Consider the following 8,814-nt stretch of genomic DNA (forward strand, 5'->3'; position numbering starts at 1 on the left):
TCCCAACAGCCTGCTTCTTCTTCTCCAGGTCTGCCTTTATGCTGTTGGCAACAGTCCCCAGGTGGGCCTCCCACACCCAGCACCACACTTACTCAGTTCAGCTGGGGGTTATAAGTTGACCACCAGTTATCAATACACTACAATTAGTATTTTACCAAACCTCTATTTCTCTTGCCCAGGTAGAAAACTTCCGAAGATCAGGGTGAAAGACATCTCTTATTATGCTTCGTCTCATTCCATTTTAGCTACTGGACTTTGTGCTGCTCTTTCTAACTTTGGACTTTGGTCCTTGCTGTTCCCTCTATCTAGAATGATCTTGTTTCAAAAAAGGACAGAGCTTACTCCTTCATTTTCTTCATGTTATTATTCAAATGACACTTTTTATTGACTCCTTTTTTATCATTACCATCCCTAGAACATCCTTTCTACCTCCCTGCTTAATTTTTATCCAAGGTCCTTTGTCTTATATATTTTAGTTTTTATTATTTTACTGCCCTTTTACAACTCACATGCGAATAGAGAAATTTGTCTCCTTTTTCCTACTGCTGTACTCCCTTTGCCTGACACGTACTAGGCACTTTGCCACGAGGAACTAGTGAATTCTAGTTCTTTTTCCCTTTCTGTTGGTTGAGCTAACCTAAGACATTGCCATGCAGATATGGACATAGGCCAGTTCCAAGGAGCAAGAGCCACTAATTACCAGTTACTAGTAGGTTCTAAGCATTTTGTCTTTTGACTCATCATTTTGTCTGTCTAGGACCATTGTGGCTCCATCCAAACTAGATTTGGAGCTTACTCTCCATTCTTCTGAGGACATCTCCTTGACAGCTCCATCCATATGGTTACCCTGGGAACTTGCATGTAGCACGGCAGGACTCTAGCCCTTGGTCTTCATTGTTGGATGTAAACATATACCTCTTACTTGCACAGCATAAAAGATCTGCCTCAGAAAAAACTCGGAATCCAGATCAAAAGCTCCAGTTTCAACCTGGTCATTCAGTTGAACTGAGAAGATACAAGCCTGGAGCTACTGTTGACAAGTGAAGCTTTCATTTGTGTGAGCCGTCAAACAGAGAAGGCTGGTCTGCAGCTGACAGCAGAGTGGAACATCGTGTATAGAAGCACAGAGGTATGAGCCCAGTATGGTCCTTATGACCTTAGGGTCTGATTTCAATTCACTTATGAATTGAAACTCGTATCCTTGAGTTTTAAAACACCATTATGTCCTTATACTGCATTCCCCCTTAAAAAAACACAAACAACAAAAGACAGGGGTTAGGGAGGCAGCTCAGTGGTACAGCACTGGCCTAATATTCTTGAGGCCTGGGTTCCATCCCCAGTACCACAATGTTAAATAAACAATAACAACAAAGATGACTGTCTACCGATCATTAAAATGTGTCTTTTAAGGCTGCCAGAAACTTGAGGAGGTAGCTAATTTTTCTCGGAGTTGACAGATGAGGAAGTCTCAGTAAGGTCACGTAGTTCATTAAATTCCTGTTGGGAGGTGACAGAGCTAGATTGTCAGGGAGGATTGGAAGTCAGTGCTCCACAGCTTGTACAGACTTCTACTCTTGTGATTCAGTCAAGTCCAGCCATCTTGAAGCTTTGCCTTTTGAAAGTTTTTTGTCATGGAGATTTTTACACACACAAAGTAGAACAGTACTGTACTATGGTTCCCCATGTACATGTCAATCAGCTTCCACCACTGCTCACTTTCACTAGCCTTATTTCTTGATGACCATTCAAGCAATATTAGAAAACAAAACAATATTAGAAAAACAAGCCCAAAAAGACAAAATAAAGCTTGGTAGGATTTCAGGCATTGAAGTAGGCTCTAAAGTACTATTGTGTGATGATCCTACATAGAGTACAACAAAAAAAGAAGAGACCTTGAGCTCTAGAAGCTAAGCCACCAAGCCATGCAGTGTACATGAGTGTACAGTGCCATCATAGGCAGGAGGGGAGGAGGTGGAGGAGAGAGAGACAGACAGACAGACAGACAGCCACAGATTGGGACAGAGAGACAAAGAGAGAGAGAAACAGAGACAGAGACATAGAGAAAGACAGAGAGAGAGAGACTTTTCCTGCTCCCATGGAAATTATCAAATATTGACTCTTTAGATTTAAAAGAAATGCAAAACACAGTGCCCCCACCAGTAAAACATATTGAATATCTGTGTTAACCAGGTATGATTAATACTCAAATGTTAGCATCTAAGATGTGTCTTCAGAGACCTCAGTATCAGGATTTACTTGTTTTGACCTAGCTCTGGTCCTGCTGCCTCTGGTTAATGATTCACAAGGGACACCTTGGTAACCACTGAAGGACTCTCTCTCCCTCTTCTCTATAAGGACAGGAAGTGATCCTGTGTTTGGGGATAGTCCCATCACCCCCGATTACAGCTGCACCCAGGACAGTGCTGGAGCTGACCGGAGCTTTGTTCAATGAGATGGCAGGTCCCCAGCCTGACACTCTGCTGACAGCTGCTGTTTCCTTTCTCTCTCTCTCTCTGTCTCCCTCATGCCAGAAGGACATTTATGTAAGCACCACTGGCTCAGCACTGAGTAAACCAAGATAAGAAATGAAATGGCTGCATTCAGAAGGGTGGTGGTACACGTTTTCCCAATGAGGGGCCAGCCCAGAGCTGCCAAGGACAGTGAGAGTCATTCCCAGGAGGTTCCTGGTCCCTGGGGTTTCTCTTCCCATCGCTGCTCTTTGGTGCCCAGAATCTTATTATGGGATGAAGCCAGCTGCCAGCCATAATACCTGCCTCACGAGAAAGCTGTGAGGATCAAAGGAGATTATGAGTGGTGAGGCATGTTGTTGACTGCACTATTTAAAAGACTGTCATCTCTTCTTCTTTCCTCCTCATACCTGGTGGCTGGCCTCCCACACCTCATACTTAAGTTCAGATTTTTCTCTTGAGGAGGAAAGCTTCATTCAGCATTTATTTCTGAATGACAGTCACTTCTGAAAAGAATCCACTAATATTTATAATTCACATGCAAAAATGTGTCAGACTTAGAAAGCTTCCCATAAATTCTCTGTGACTAGCAACCAAAGCAGAAAAAAAGAGCATATGGAATTTGTAGTTATTTAATAGCGATTTGATTTGAATGAACAACCAAATTTGCTCATATTTTCCAGATACAAACCTTGTACAATTATTATTGCCTGGAAGTGGGGGTAAATGATGCTCTTGGTACTTATATTTTAATATGTTATTTCTATTTTTTCCAGAATTAGATTTGTATTCCTGGCAAAGAGAGAGGACTGCTGACTCTAGTACATATGTCCTCTCACAATACAGAGCCATCTTTGTGCCCTGCCTTTTCCAACTAAAAACCCCTCCAACTTCAAGATTCTTTCCTCCTTACTGGGCACATTGTCTCAAGCATTGCAGCAGTAAAATTTGTTCCAGGACTCTGCTCTGACAGAGAACTTCTTGGGTAAGTCTGAATAGAAAGAAACTAGAGAATAAAAACTATTAATCTATTATTTGAAAAGTGCCTCTGTTCCAGGGATACCAATATCCACTCACCACAGAGAACTTTAAAGCACTCAGAGTTGTCAGAAGAGGAGCACAGCCTCTCTCAAAGGAAACTAGCTCCTCACCACACAGGTGTGTGCAGCCATGTGTAAAGGATGCTGTATAGGGAAATTAGATGTACAAGAAGAGGCTGGGACTAGTTGAACAAAATACCCCTCCAGTCCTGGGAGCCTATGAATCTCCAAGAGTGCTGATCAATTTCATAAAATCTATAATAGGTCCCATTGTGGTATTGAGTAAACTGAAAATATCAACCTAAAAAATCTCCTTCACTGACACCAACAACTTCTTCCTTTGGATTAACCTTTCACATTTCTCTTTTTTGAAGTGTTATTGTTATTATTTTGTTTTTTGAAAGGGGTAGTAATTTTAAAACTTTAACCTTGGGATGAAAAAATTTACAAAGAGCTTCTTTTCCTCCTCTTCTGGCAGAAAAGACAAAAACCCCCATGCAATCATTGAATGGAAAGCAGGAAAGAAAGAAAGAAAGAAAGAAAGAAAGAAAGAAAGAAAGAAAGAAAGAAAGAAAGAGAGAGAGAGAAAGAAAGAAAGAAAAAAGAAAGAAAGAAAGAAAGAAAAAGAAAAAGAAAAAGAAAAAGAAAAAGAAAAAGAAAAAGAAAAAGAAAGGGAGAAAGAGAGAAAGAGAGAAAGGAAGAAAGGAAGAAAGCCAGTAGGCTAGCCAGGAAGACTATGAGAAATTTTTCCCCTACCGTAATTATTTGAGACCAAGTCTAACTAGAGGTGTGACTTCTTTAGAATTCCTCAAATGTTTGTCAAACATGCCTTAGAAAGTTTTCTTCCCTAACATCACCATTATCCCACAACATTACTTGGCTAATCTCACTATAGATTCTACCTTTACAGCTATCTCATGCTTCCCAGAGCAGTACCTCTCACCTCAGCTAAAGGCACAGGATTCTAGGATTGTCAGTGGGGAAGGAAATTCCTCCTCTTTAATAGTCATGGCTTGAACTTTTATCTCTGCTCTTGCTTCTCCTGTGCTCCCTTAAACCCATTATTAGAGTTCAGGGGGAAATGGAAGTAGGAAACTTTACTAATATACACACACAGGGTTCTGATCTTGTGACCATGGGCAAGCTAATCACTCAGTTTGAGTCTGTGTAGAGTCTTAAGCTGAATATAAAAGTATCTTCCACACAAGAACTCGTAAATTAGCATGTCAGACCAAGTTTGGACATTAATAATATGCATACTTACATTGTTTCAAGATTTCATTGTTGCATATTTTCATTCATACTTTCATTGTTACAAGATTTTCATATTTGAAGAATTGACAAATCTGTGGACAGGATTAAGCCCCGGAGACCTAGACAATGTTAAGACCCATACTGTCATCTAAATGCAGTAAGCTAAAAGTCTCATGAATTATACATCATAATTACAATCCTAAGTATTTAAATGCATTAAAGTTATAAAAAACATATGTTAAATTTATATTTAAATTTTCCCCAAATCCTATCATTCAGAGATAGGTAAATTCCTTATAGAATTTTCTACATAAAAATACACAAATAGGCAAAACTGAGTTTATGCTACCCCTAAACACTCTACCCTCTCTGAGTTACTGAGGAGATTCTTCTCTAAAATGTTGTTATGATTACCAAATGTATGATTACACACAAGCTTCTTATTTTGGGAATTAAAATAGCTTGCTCCAAACTTTTCTTAACTTGAGGATTTGTGTTGAGAAGTCTGCTGTGATTCTGACGGGTTTTCTTTATAGGGGATTTGTTTCTTTTCTCTAGCAGCTTTTAATATTTTGTTCTTGTGCTGAATTTCTGAAATCTTGATTACTATGCGCCTTGTTCTAAATTTATTTTGGTCATGGCTATTTGGAGTTCTTTATGCTTCATTTATTTGTATGCCAAATTCTTTATCCATATTTGGGAAGTTTTCTGCCATTATTTGTAGAAACAATCCCTGAAAGTATAGCCTTTACACACAAAACTCTTAACAAACACACAATAAACATGAACTATTAATGTTTTATTTAACAATTTATCAGTTTTCAGGACAAAAATATGAATTTGTTGAATTTATACTGTATGTCAGGCATTGTTTAAATAGAGTTTCAGATCTATTAATTGAATACAGGGGTCCAATGATGATGCCCAACAAGCCTACTAATAAAATAAAACTGTGGGGCTGGGGACTTAGCTCAGCAGCACAGTCCTGCTTGGCAAGTGCAAGGTTGTGAGTTCTATTCCTGGTACCGGAAAAAAAAACAAAATAAAAAAATAAAATAAAACTGTGATTAGCTCCCTCTTATGCTCATCAAGAGCCAAGATCAGGGTCATGGATAATAAGTAACAATATGAGCAATGCTTTTCAAATTTCTGTTTGTTTTTACAATATATTTGATAATATCTCTAAAAATTTAGATTTTTTTTACTGTGTTCTTATCTGGCTAAAGTTAAAATAAACTTCTTTCTGGGCAGGAAAACACCCTGAAGCATGTAAGCATTCATACGAACTTTTAAGAGGTCAGTTTAGGAAAAGCAGGGCATTCTAGTAACAAGATGTTTGAGTTCAGAGCAGACATTGGTTTCAAGCCTATCTTTGCACCGGTTGCTTGACAATGAAGAAAAAGCATCTTCAAACCTCATTTTGAATCTGCCCTGCAAAGTTGTTGAGGGAAGATCTTTGGAGAATGTGGCTGACAGCATCTTGCTGGCAATGTAAATATTTACACAGGTGGAAGTAGTTTATTTAGTTCTTGTAAGAGAGCCAAACTCTAAGATGAAAAGGGCTTTCTACCTCCTGCAAGGCTTTTCTTAACTGCTCCTCCTTCAGCAAGATGTCTGACACCCTGCCTGCCTTTGCCACCCTCTTCTGTGTAGAACCTGGATAATATCTTGTGTTCCCTGCACATCACATATGGCACTGACCTGTGACAAACTGTGGGACAGGGAAACGTTCCTTCTCTACCCAAAGCCCTCTTTTTATACTCTTTTATTTTTGTCTTGCGTAATGGGCTTCGATAAATTCAACATGCCAGTGGTCGCATACAATCACCTAGAGTCTCACTCACAGTGATAATCGTCATTATAATTGAGAAATAACATCTGTTGAACACTTAATAGGTATCAGGTATTGCGAGTAGATCTTTCCAAACAAAATAAAATTTGAAGCTTCCAACAATCCAATGAAATAGGTGTTTTTATTATTCCCATTGTACAGATGTGGAAACAGACTTAGCAAGGTTAAGTAACTGCCCAACCACATTGCTAAAAAGTGAAAGAATTGAGTAGCTAATTTAGCATTTGACTGGTAGTTGGGCTCAGTAAATACAGAATGGATGCATCAAACTTGAATCTGAAAGATAATCATAGTTACCATCGTGTGGAATATTTATTGGGACTCTGAAGCCTGTACTTGTAAATGCTCTCTAGTTGCCTGTCATTCTGTTTTCCTAATTTAATGCCTTTGACCCCAGAGATTTCCCTAAATATCCACAATATAGAAATCTGTTTCTGCAAAGTATGCAGGTAAGTTAAAGTTGATCTTCCACTTTCCATAAAACATTACCTTTTCTACTCACTCGTTTTCCTATTTTCTAAAAAAGAAATTGTTACGTCACTATATTTTTTCACCTATGAAAGCCTTTTTAAGCACCAGCCACCCTTACTTCAACACCCCAGGACCCCAGGAGCGCCAGAGAGAGGTGTGGTGAGGAAAGCAAATATATCAAAGTGAGGAATGAATGCCTGCCAAGCTCATTAGCACCCAGGCATAGAGAAGGGAGCTGCTATTTTTATCAAATGTACCTTCACTTAAGTAAATTTCAGAGGAACTTGTCAGAAAAATGGTTCTTTTGGAAATTTTTGCTCTTCTTAATAAAGACTGGCTATCTTAAGTGGCCCTTCTACCCCAGTTGTTATACTCAGACACATAACATGCAAGATTGGGAAGGCTCCTGTGCATTTACATTTTTTCTCTCATGAAATCTCCATCTCAGCTATTTGCTTTTGGTTTTGTCCCAGGCCTCACAGAAAACATCTAAAATCTTTGAGGCTGCACAATCAGGGGAGAGGGCTTCACCTCTTCCCTGTGATCTCCCAGCTGAACTCTGGTCACTCAGAATGATTCCAATGATGTGATTCCATCAGCCAAGGCTAGCTCATGGCCTAGTGCACTGAGTACCAGTATACCCATGTTTTGTCTCCCTCACAAATTTGCCACTGCCTTACAGATTCTCCAGAACTAGTCCCTGGTCTGGTTGTGTGTCACACCTATTCTCAACCCTGGAACCAAGATTTTGTCGCAAACATAAGACTCAAAGCCACTCAGTTACTGTGTTGACCACTGGTATTTAGAGAGTTAGTTTCCATTACACACACACATACACACACACGCACACATACACACATACACAGACTTAGGAACTCATTCACATGACATCTACTAACTGGTTTCAATAAAAGCCAAAAACAAACTTAAATGAATACCTTTCTCTCCATATTGTCCCACAAAAGTAAATTTGGGTAGAATTTTTATGGCTTTCTATCTTACAACCTAGTTTGGCCAGAATCTCTAAAGTTATCTGCTTCTTGAACATTTTATTTACTAACATTTCTTGAAGATTTGAACAAATGCATTCACAAATTTTAAGTGACTATGCTGTGACCCAGCTATGTAGCTATCACTCTGATTAGTGTACAAAGATGTTTATTCTACTATGTGTATAATAGCAACAACCAATAACAACTTGAATAACCAAAGGTGGGAACTTGCCCACATAAACTGCAGTGCTATCAAATCCACTAATCAAAAGCACGTTGTAAAGATATTTGATGATGTGGAAAATATTAACCATTTATTTCCAAGTGGGAAAAAAGATACGAAATTGTGTGCACACTGTTTCTATCCCTATCTGTGGTACTCTGTGTGTCTCTCTATTTAATAGAAGTGCTATACAGATATGCACCAAAAGAGAGGCACAAATTAACAATCATTCTCTCTAGGTGACAGATTTTTTCATTGTTTATTTCTGTGACCTGAATATGTATTACTTTTGTAATGAGGATGAAATAAATGTTGCATTCTTAAAAGATAAAATAGTGCTTTTTATTTCCTGTCTTATCTCTGAAATCATGGAAACTAGTTAAGAAGAGGAACCCAAGTCAGACCTGGCTGACTCTCCAGTGTGGTCACTTCAGCTTCCACTTGGTTTGCAGTCCAGGTGGAAGTGTTCTGTCCCAAATGTGAGAAAGAGAGAAAGAGAGAAGACAGGGAGAGA

The 8,814-nt window shown here is 38.9% G+C and overlaps 1 long non-coding RNA gene across 1 annotated transcript in view; it reads left to right on the plus strand.

Annotated features, from left to right (window-relative positions):
- The window catches only part of LOC106148126, a 4,706-nt gene extending 1,223 nt beyond the window's left edge, over positions 1-3,483 (plus strand). The window contains exons 2-3 of the long non-coding RNA XR_001233290.1: positions 931-1,129; positions 3,245-3,483. This is a non-coding gene — a long non-coding RNA (uncharacterized LOC106148126). The remainder of the gene's footprint in view (positions 1-930; positions 1,130-3,244) is intronic.
- The last annotated feature ends 5,331 nt before the right edge of the window (positions 3,484-8,814 follow it).

The sequence above is a fragment of the Chinchilla lanigera genome, unplaced genomic scaffold, assembly GCF_000276665.1.
Source record: "Chinchilla lanigera isolate Chin_1 unplaced genomic scaffold, ChiLan1.0 scaffold00015, whole genome shotgun sequence".
Lineage (NCBI taxonomy): Eukaryota > Metazoa > Chordata > Mammalia > Rodentia > Chinchillidae > Chinchilla > Chinchilla lanigera.